Raw genomic sequence first — 9,814 nt, 5'->3', positions numbered from 1 at the left:
GCATTATGCTATATTTGTCTTTTTGTGACTGAGATATTTTCACTCAGCATAAAGTCCCCCAGGATCACCCATTCTGTGCAATATTTCATGAGTTCCTTGTTTTTCAATGCTGCATAGTATTCCTTTGTGTGAATATACCACAGCTTCTCTATCTATTCGTTTGTTGATGGGCACTTCCAATATTCTTCTCCAGCACCACAGGCAAAGGCGTCAATTATCCTTCTATCATCTCTAGTCATTCTTTAGCTTTCTCATGCATACCAAGATTGTTATTGTTAAATGCCATCGAGTTGCCTGCAACTTGTAGCGACCCTATGTACAAAGAAATCACTAAGCCCTGCCCTATCCCTTGCCAATCTTATTGTCTCTGACACACCGAGCCCCATTAGCCCAGTCACTGAATCATCTCATCAAGGATCTTCCTCCCCTGCACTGTCCCTCCACCCTCCCAAGCATGACATTCCTCTCCAAGGACTGATCCTGCCTTACAACATGTTCAAAGTATGCTCAAAGCTTCAGAATCCTTGCCTCCAAGGAGAAGCCTGGATTAACCCCCTCGAGAACAAACTTGTTTGTACTCCTAGCAGTATATGGTATATTCAATACCCTTCTCCAGCACCACAGCTCAAAGGTATCAATTCTCCTTCTATCATCCCTATTCCCTTCCCAGCTCTATGATGTATAGCAAGTGATTGCAAAGACCATGGCCTGTATCAGGCACACCTTAGTCTCCAGACTGACATAATTGCTCTTCAGTACTTTGAAGAGGTCTGAAAGCAGACTTTCCCAACACAGTACATCTTTTAATTTCCTGGCTGCTGGTGCCAAGAATGTTGACTGTGGAACCATGCAAAATAAAGCTGTTTACAATCTCAATCTTTACCATCCATCACGATGCTGCCAACTGGCTCTGAACTGTTTTGAAAAAAATTGCCTGTAATTTCCAGAGTATATTTTATCCTTATAAAATTACTTTGCCCTTCAGATATACATTGGGTGGGGCAGCTGGCAAGACATATGTTGTCAAAAATAAGAGGCCTGTACCAACAATATTATTGTTTGATTTTTTTTTAAAGCCCGTCTTTTCTTTTTCTGGAGAAAGATTCTCCTCAGTAAATAATTTTTGGACAATTCTATATTCACATAGAGAAAAAATAAGCCTGTTACTTAAATGGATGGCCAATCCTGCTTCCTAGTCTGTCTTAAAATGGGAGCTCTATTAAAACTTGTTCACCATGGGTAACCCTTTTGGTATGTGACACATTGTGGCATTGATTTCAGTATCACGGTAACCCACAAGTTATCTCAGTACAGCAAACTGACAGACAAGTGCTGTACCAATCAGAACAATGTCCTTTCCAAATACAACAAACTGACAATTTAGTTTGTACCTCTAATAGCAAATCAGGCTTCACACCATGGACTACCAAAAGAACAAAACAAATATGTCTTGGAGAAAGTATAGCCAGAGTGCTCCTTGGAGGTAAAGATGATAAAGTTTCACCTCATATACTTGGGCATGTTGGTAGGAGGTGCTATTCCTTGGGAGAGGGACATGATGTTCAGAGAAGCAGAGGATTGGTGAAGGAGAGGAAGACCGTCAATCAGATGGATTGACACAGGGTTTAGATCTGTTGTTCATAGAGTTGCTATGGGTACACTCAACACGATGACATATAATCACATTTTACACCATACACAAAACTAATAATGTGCACTAGAATAAGGACCTAAATATGTAATCTAAACATCATTCTTATAGAAAAAATACATAGCTATATATGCAGTGCTGGTGGCATAGTACGTAGTATGTTGCAGTGCTAAACAAATGACCGGATGGTGAGGATGGCACAGGATAAGACAGGGTTCAACTCTGTTGTTCACAGGGTATCCAAGAATCATACTTGACTCACTGGCACCTAACAATAACAAGAAAATGACATAAAGGCATGCAACAGGGGTAGGAGGAAGGGCCAAAGGGAATGTTGTTTATGGAGCACTAAGTTTCAGTTTATGCTGATAAAAAAAAAATCACATTAAGGGCAAGTTTGTAGTTAAGTGTTCTATTGATTGTAAATAAGTTATGCACTTGTAAAAGAGTTGAAATGGCAAAAGTATAACTGTTATATTTACATTTAATGACATTATATTACATTATATTTACATTTATTTAATGACAAAAAACCAGTAACCACATACAATGACAAAAAAGGAGAGAAATTAGTTGGCTGTACATCTACAACTAAATACTTCATGGGGTTTGGCTTCTTGATTTGGAGATTTAGTGTTACGGTTTCATGGGAATTCCAGTTAATAGGACTAGTAACTTGTTTAGTGTTTCTCTTCTACCATTTACTGAGGTTTTAAATGCTTCTAATATGTAAACCAGGGTATAAGTGGACTCTCTTTGCCAGAAGCAACAGAGGAAGTAGAGACAGAAATAGGAGGAAAGAACAGAATGTGCAATTGTCTCCATGTCTTCTGCCATGAGACCAGTACTGAATTAGCCTATGATTCTTGAACATTTTGATCAAATATTCCAGCAAAGAATTCAGATCAAAATGGGTAGAGAATTTTAAATTCTCATGGACTTCAGAAAAAAACTTTTTGAACCACAAAGACTGGATGACTCTCTGGAAGTACTGCCTGGATATAATCTTAAAATATTAAACAACAACAACAACAAAATATACATACCAATGTCTTTTTAAAAAAATGGTTTTGCTTAGGTAGTAAAGAATTTTTTCCCTTGATTAATATGCCTTTTTAGTATCTATCTATTTGGAATAAAAGTAACAAAAAAAAAGAGGAACTTAAGTGAAAAAGTTTGTTAAAGGGTAGAAAATAGGGGTGGGAAAGGATGCATAATTCAATATAATCAATGTCTGATTCATAGAGGTAGACATTTTTGAGTTGGTGCTGTGCATATTTTCAACAACTTTTTAAAAAAATTTTCTCCCACTAAAGACAAAGCAGTCATTAATAAATGAAGTAATCTATCAACACAGTTTGTTACACACCACTGAACCAATACACAATACTATAATAGATGGATAGAAAGATCAAAGTTGTCAAGGATTTCCTCCTGCTTAGATCATCAATCAAGAAACATGGTGCCTAGCAGTTAAGAAATCAAGACATGTTGCACTGGAAAAAAATCTGCTGTCAAGTACCTCTCCAAAGTGCTAATGAGTGAGGATATTGGTTTAAAAACTAAGATGAACCTGACTCAAGCCACAGTATTTAATTGCTTTCTAAACATCTGAAAGTTGGACAACGAATATGGATGACAAGAATTGCAAACTGTGAATTGTGGTGGTGGAGAAAAGTTCTGAATATCTTACATACTATCAAAAGATCAAATAAATCTGTTTTGGAAGAAGTGCAACTAGAGTGCTCCTTATAGGCAAGATGTTGAAACTTTGTCTCACATATTTTGGGCATGTTGTTAAGAGGCCAGTCATTGGGGAAGGACATCATACCAGGAAAGGTAGAGGGTCAGAGAATGAGTAAGACCTTTAACAGGTTCAAACATAGCAGTTATGAGAATGGTGAAGGAAATGTTTCAAGTCTGTTGTTCTTTGGGTCAGAGTAAATAACATTACCATAACAGGACTCATAATTCACTTTTCAGAGTGATCTTAACAATATAGATCAGATCTTGTATTCCTTAAAACTTACCAATGGTTTTTCATTTCAAACTTCTCACAGGTCTTATCTCTTAGCACCTCCCTTAACACAGTATGGTCCAGTTCAAACTTACTCGTACCTAAATTAATTTGCATTTGCCGTTTTCTCTGTCTTCAGTCCTCTTCCTCAAGAATTTACATTTTATCATGCAGGCTCCTGTTCAAATACCAAGTCTTCAGTAAGAATGTCTCTCCTGTCTCTCTCACAACTATCCGTTTAAGGCAAGTTGTCAAAGTATACCAAACCCTGAAAGCTTTGCCCTCTTACTATTTAAAGTACAGTGGTATCACATGGGAGTGCAATAGAAAGGCAGACTCTTAGGCTCCACCCAACTACTGAATCAGAAACTAAACATGAACAAAACTGTATACACATTAAAGTTTGAAAAGTATAGACCTAACATGTAATGTTGGGTGTTGTCAAATAATTCCAACTCTGAGTAATTCCACATGACAAGAGTAGAACTTCCATACAAGACTTTTGTGGTTATAATTTTTGTAGAAGAAGCCAAAACAAAAGGAATGCTGGATAAGGGTTGAAAAGGTTTCATAGGGAAGCTCAAGAAGCCAAAGCAAAGTACTACAACAAAATATGAAAAGAGCTGGAATGAGAAAATCAAAACAGAAGAACATGCTTGGCAAGAACTGACCAACAAGCCTCGAATTGCAATACTGAAGGCATGAATGAAAAAGAAGATGGAAGGAATACAGAGTCACTGCACCAAAAAGAACTGTCGTTAGGTGCTGTCGAGTATGACTCATAGCGACCCTATGAACAAAGATCTGAACCATACTCTATCCTGTGCCATCCTCAGACTACCTGACACACAAAAGCCCATTGCAGCAGCCACTGTCAATCCACCTGGTTGAAGGTCTTCCTATCCTTTGCCGACCCTCCACCCTTGTCCTTCTCCAAGGAAAAGCCCCTCCTAGCAACATGTCCAAAGCATGTAAGGCGAAGCCTCATCATTTTTGCCTCCAAAGATCACTCTGGCTCTACCCTCTCTGAACATATGTTTCTTTTCTTGGCCATTCATGGGATGTTCGGTGCTTTTCTCCAACACCATAACTCAAAGACATCAACTGGAAGATAATAAACATCTCAGGACAAAATAATCAATAGTAGCAAAGGAAGAAGTTCAGGGTGCATTGAAAACACTGGGAAAATAACAAGTCCACAGGAAATAATGGACCACCAACTGAGGTGTTAACAAAAAACAGATGCAGCCTTGGACATGCTCACTATCCTGTGTTAAGAAACTTAGAAGACAGTTACATGGCAAATTAACTAGAAGAGATCCATATTTGTTCCCATTCAAACAAAAAAAAAAAGAAAAAGGTGATACAGAATGTAAAAGTTATTAACAATAGGATTAATATAATATTCAAGTAAAATATTGCTGAAGATTATTAAATAAAGTATGGAGTAAGTACATTGACAGGGAAATGCCAGAAATTCAAGGATTCAGAAGAGGCCATGGTAGAAGAGATAATACTGCTGATGTCAGATAGATCTTGTTTTAAATCAAAGAATACCAGAAAGATGTTTACTTATGTTTCATTTGAATGCATGACTCCAATGATAGCTAGCATTAAGAATGTGAATCCAAGAACACATAATCATGCTCATGTGAATCCTATGTTATAAACCAAGAAGCAGATGTCAAAGCAGAACAAGGGGAAAGGCAGCGTGGTTTAAAATCAGTACACACTTACATATGGGTTGTAGCCTTTCTCTATACCTATTCAATCTATATGCTTTTGTGTAGAGTCAGAAATAGGCCATAGCTGACACCCCGCAAGGTTTTCAGAGGCAGTTAATGGTACAAGAGACTGGCCCATCCATCTCATGAAGAATGTGGCATAAGGATTAGAGAAATACTTATCAACAATTTGTGCTATGCAGATGATACAACCTTACATTACAGAAAGTGAGGACTTGAAGCCTTCAATATGGATTATACCTACACATCAAGAAAACAAAAATCCTCACCATTGGGCTAATAGGTAATGTTATGATAGATGGAGTAAAGATTGAAGTTGTCAATGATTTTCTTTTACTTGGATCCACAGTCAACTCCCATGGTAGCTGCTAGTCAAGAAATCAAGATGTGTTGCATTGGGAAAATCCATTGTCAAGACCTCATTAATGTGCTAAAGAGCAAGGATGTCAATTTAACGACTACGGTACACCAGATCCAAGCCATGGTATTTTCAATGCCTTCAGATACATTTTAAAGTTGAAAAATGAATAAATGACCAAAGAATTTGTGCCTTACAATTGTGATGCTGGCAAAGACTACTGAATATTGCATGGACTGTTAAAAAGAACACTATATTGGAATAACTTAAGGGAAAGTCAAATTAAAATGAAAGGGCAATCAGACATTACGTGTATTGCAAGTAACAATATGGAAAAAGGCATGCATGACTGATCAAATGAGGGAGGGGGAAAATAAAGAGAGTAAAGCAAAGTTTACACACAGAAACAACTATGGAAGGTTGATCCCAGAAGGGGGAGGCAGAAAGAGCAGAAATGAGTACAGTGAAGGGAAAGGGAGGGTGTACTGCTAGGTTTCAACAAGACAACGTAAATAATGGCATTGTACAATTATATTTGATATTATAAGACAAAATGTTTATTAGTGATTGAATAAAAACCAATTCAAAAACCCAACAAAACAACAAACAAGTCTGTGTTGGAGAAATCACAATTTAGGTGCCCCTTAGAGACAAGGATGCGAAACTTCGTTTCACATACTTCTGGCATACTGTCAGAAAAGGCCAATCCTTGGAAAAAAATACATGATGCCTGAGAAGGTAGAGGGTCAGTGAAAGAGAGGAAATACCCTCAGTGAAATGGATATAGTGATTTTAATAACAAGCTTGTGCATATGAGAGATCATGATGATGGTGTAGGCTAGATCAAAGTTCTGACTTGTTCATAGGATCAACAGGAATCATAGTCAATTTGATGACAACTAAAAGCAACAATAATCTGTCTGGACACAGAATTACAGATCTCCTGAGAAGCTTGGGGATTTGAGCTGTCAATCTTTTAGTTAGTGTTTGAGCACTTTATCATTAGATCACTAGGGGTCTTTGACATATAACTGTTAATAAATCTCGTTTTTCCATTATGATTACTTCACGACTCATAGCAACCCTATGAACAAAAGGCCTGAAGCCCCTCTACAACTATTGACATTTCTCAAAGTTCATAGAATTTCTGGAGGCATTTTATTTAGGAAGTGGATGCTAGTCCTGCTTGCAAACCTGTCATAGTATGTTATTGTTACGTGCCATCGAGTTGCCTGTGATGTATAGCGCCCCTCTGTGCAGCAGCTCTGAACCCTTCCCTGTCCTGAGCCTGTCTCACTAATTCTGACACTCCAATCCCCAATGCCCCAGTTACTGTATCAATCCATCTCATCTGGGGTCTCCCTCTCCTGTGCTGTCTGTCCACCATTCTAAGCATGATGTCCTTCTCCAAGGACCTATCTCTCCTGGCCATGTGCCCAAAGAAAATGAGGCGAAGCTTCAAAATCCTAGCTTCCAAGAAAAGACTTGTTTCACCCTTTCCAAGACAGACTTAATTGCTTTCTTGGGAATAATTAGTAACTCATATAACAGTTTGGGTAATAATGTTATGTATTTAGGTACAGATTTTCTGTGCTATCCAAAAGTAGAGTGTGCCTATAAAATCAAAATGGTTCATAGCAATGAAGAAATTACTACTAATTTATATGGAAAAATTATGAAAATTCTCCCCCAAAAGTAACCTATAAATAACACATAAAATTTAAAATAATGCTATTATAAAGTGTTCACAGACACAGTTTAAAGAAATTGCAGCACGGTGCTGAGATGCTGCTGATTACAGGCCTGACACCACCACCATGGATTCTCTGGGTATAAGCTATACTTTAATGGCTCATCGAAATATAAAACACTGAATACTAGTTTTACTTTTCAATTTAAGAAAAAAATTAAAATTCTACTCTGATTTATTTCACTTAGCAAAAATAAATACTCATCTAGGTCTGCTGCAAAAGTAATGTAAAACAAATGTTCAAAAAACAAAGAATTCACTGGAATGATGACTAGCTTGAAAATAACAGTGCACTTTACAGAGATCTTTTATGTAGTTAAAAAGGTCATTACAAAAACGGAGGAAGAAGACCAAAATGGATGTCACAAGAGATTCTGAATATTGCACTAGAGTGCTAAGAAGCCAAAGCAAAAGGAAGAGATCAAGATGTTAAGGAGCTTAACAGAAGATTTTAAAGGACAGCACGGGAAGACAAGGCAAAGTATTATAATTAAATGTACGAGTTGTAAAATTAAAAGGGACAAACTTGCTCAGCATTTCTTAAGCTGAAGGAACTAAAGAACAAATTCAAGCCACAAGTTGCAATATTTAAGGATGCTTTGTGAAGAATGTTGAATAACCCATGAAGCATTATAAAAAGATGGAAAGAGTACAGAGTCACTATATAAAAAAGAATTGGTTGACATAGAAGAATTTAATGAAACAACATATGATCAAGAGCCTATGGTGATAAAGGAGGAAGTTCAAGCTGCTATGAAGGAACTGGCAAAAAAGGAGGTCTGAGGAATTGATGGCATACAAATTGACATTATTTCAAGAAAATATGCTGCCCTGGACACACTCACCAGAGGTTGTGCTAAGAAGTCTGGAGGACAACCATCTGGCCAAATGACTGGGCAAGATCTGTATTTGTTCTGATTCCAAAAAGGTGAGACGTCAAAAGTATGGAAATTCGACAATATCATTACTATCACAGGCAAGGAAGATTTTCCTGAAAAATTATCCAAAAATGACTGGAAAAGCACATTGATGGAGACCTGCAAGATGTGCGGCTGGGTTTAGAAGAAGCTGCAGCACTAGAGTTATTATAGCCAATATTAGATGGATCTTAGCTGAAATTAGAGAGTATCAGAGGAATGTCTAGCTGTGTTTCATTGACTATGCAAAGACATTTGACTATGAGAATCACAACAAACGTTTGTTAACTCTGAGAAGAATGGGAATCACAGAACACTGGATTGTGCTTATGTAAAACCTATACTTGGACCTTGGAAGCAGGAGTGGCATCCAGTTCCTAAACAACATGCCTCTGGAAACTATGAACTTTGATAAATGTTGATAGTTGCAGAGGGGCTTCAGGCCTTTTGTTCATAGGGTAGCTATGAGTCATGCTTGACTTGAAGGCAATTAAAAAAAATACAAGCAGTCTTTAGAATAGGGCAAAGAAACACTTCATGGTTCAAAATCAGGAAAGGTATATCCTAGGGAAGCCTCCTATCTCCACACCTTTTTGATCTATATGCAGAACAGATCATTCAGGAGGCTGGGCTCTGTGAGAAGAAATGTGGCATCAGGATTGGAGGAAGACTTATCAACAATTTGTATTATACAAATGATACAATCTTCCATGCAAGACTGAGGAGGACCTGAGGCATTTGCGACAGAAGGTCAAGGACTGCAGCCTTAAATATGGATTGAAATTCAACATCAAGAAAACAAAGATTCTTACAACTGGGCCAATGGGAAGCATCATGATAGATGGCAAAGAGATTGAGATTAATTGCTTCAGCTTTCTTGGCTCCAAAATCAACACTCTCGGTACCAGCAGCCAGGAAATTAAGAGACTAATTGCATTGGGAAAATCTGTCAGGGACTTCGCCACAGTATTGAAGTGCAACAATGTCAGTATGGAGACTAAGGTGCACCTGATCCAGGCAATGGTCTTCGCAGTTACATGCTATGCATCAGAGGGCTGGACAATGACTAAGGATGATAGAAGATGAATGGATGACTTTGGGTTGTGGTGCTGGAAAAGTCTTGTACATACTATAGACTGCCAGGAAAGCAAATAGGTCTTGGAGAGGGTGAAACCAAGTTTCTCCCTGGTTGTTGTTGTTATGTGCCGTCAAGTCGCCTGCAACTCATAGCGACCCTATGTACAACATCCCTAAACTCCGCTCTGTCCTGTGCCAATTGCACTGTCTCTAACACTCCCATCCCAATTATCCCAGTCACTGAATCAATCCACCTCATAGAGGGCCTTCCTCTCCTGCGCTGTCCCTCCACCCTCCCA

This window comes from Elephantulus edwardii, unplaced genomic scaffold (genome assembly GCF_000299155.1).
Source record: "Elephantulus edwardii isolate Elephantulus edwardi_28Jun2011 unplaced genomic scaffold, EleEdw1.0 scaffold00428, whole genome shotgun sequence".
Taxonomy (NCBI): Eukaryota; Metazoa; Chordata; class Mammalia; order Macroscelidea; family Macroscelididae; genus Elephantulus; species Elephantulus edwardii.
This window is presented reverse-complemented; position numbering follows the sequence as displayed.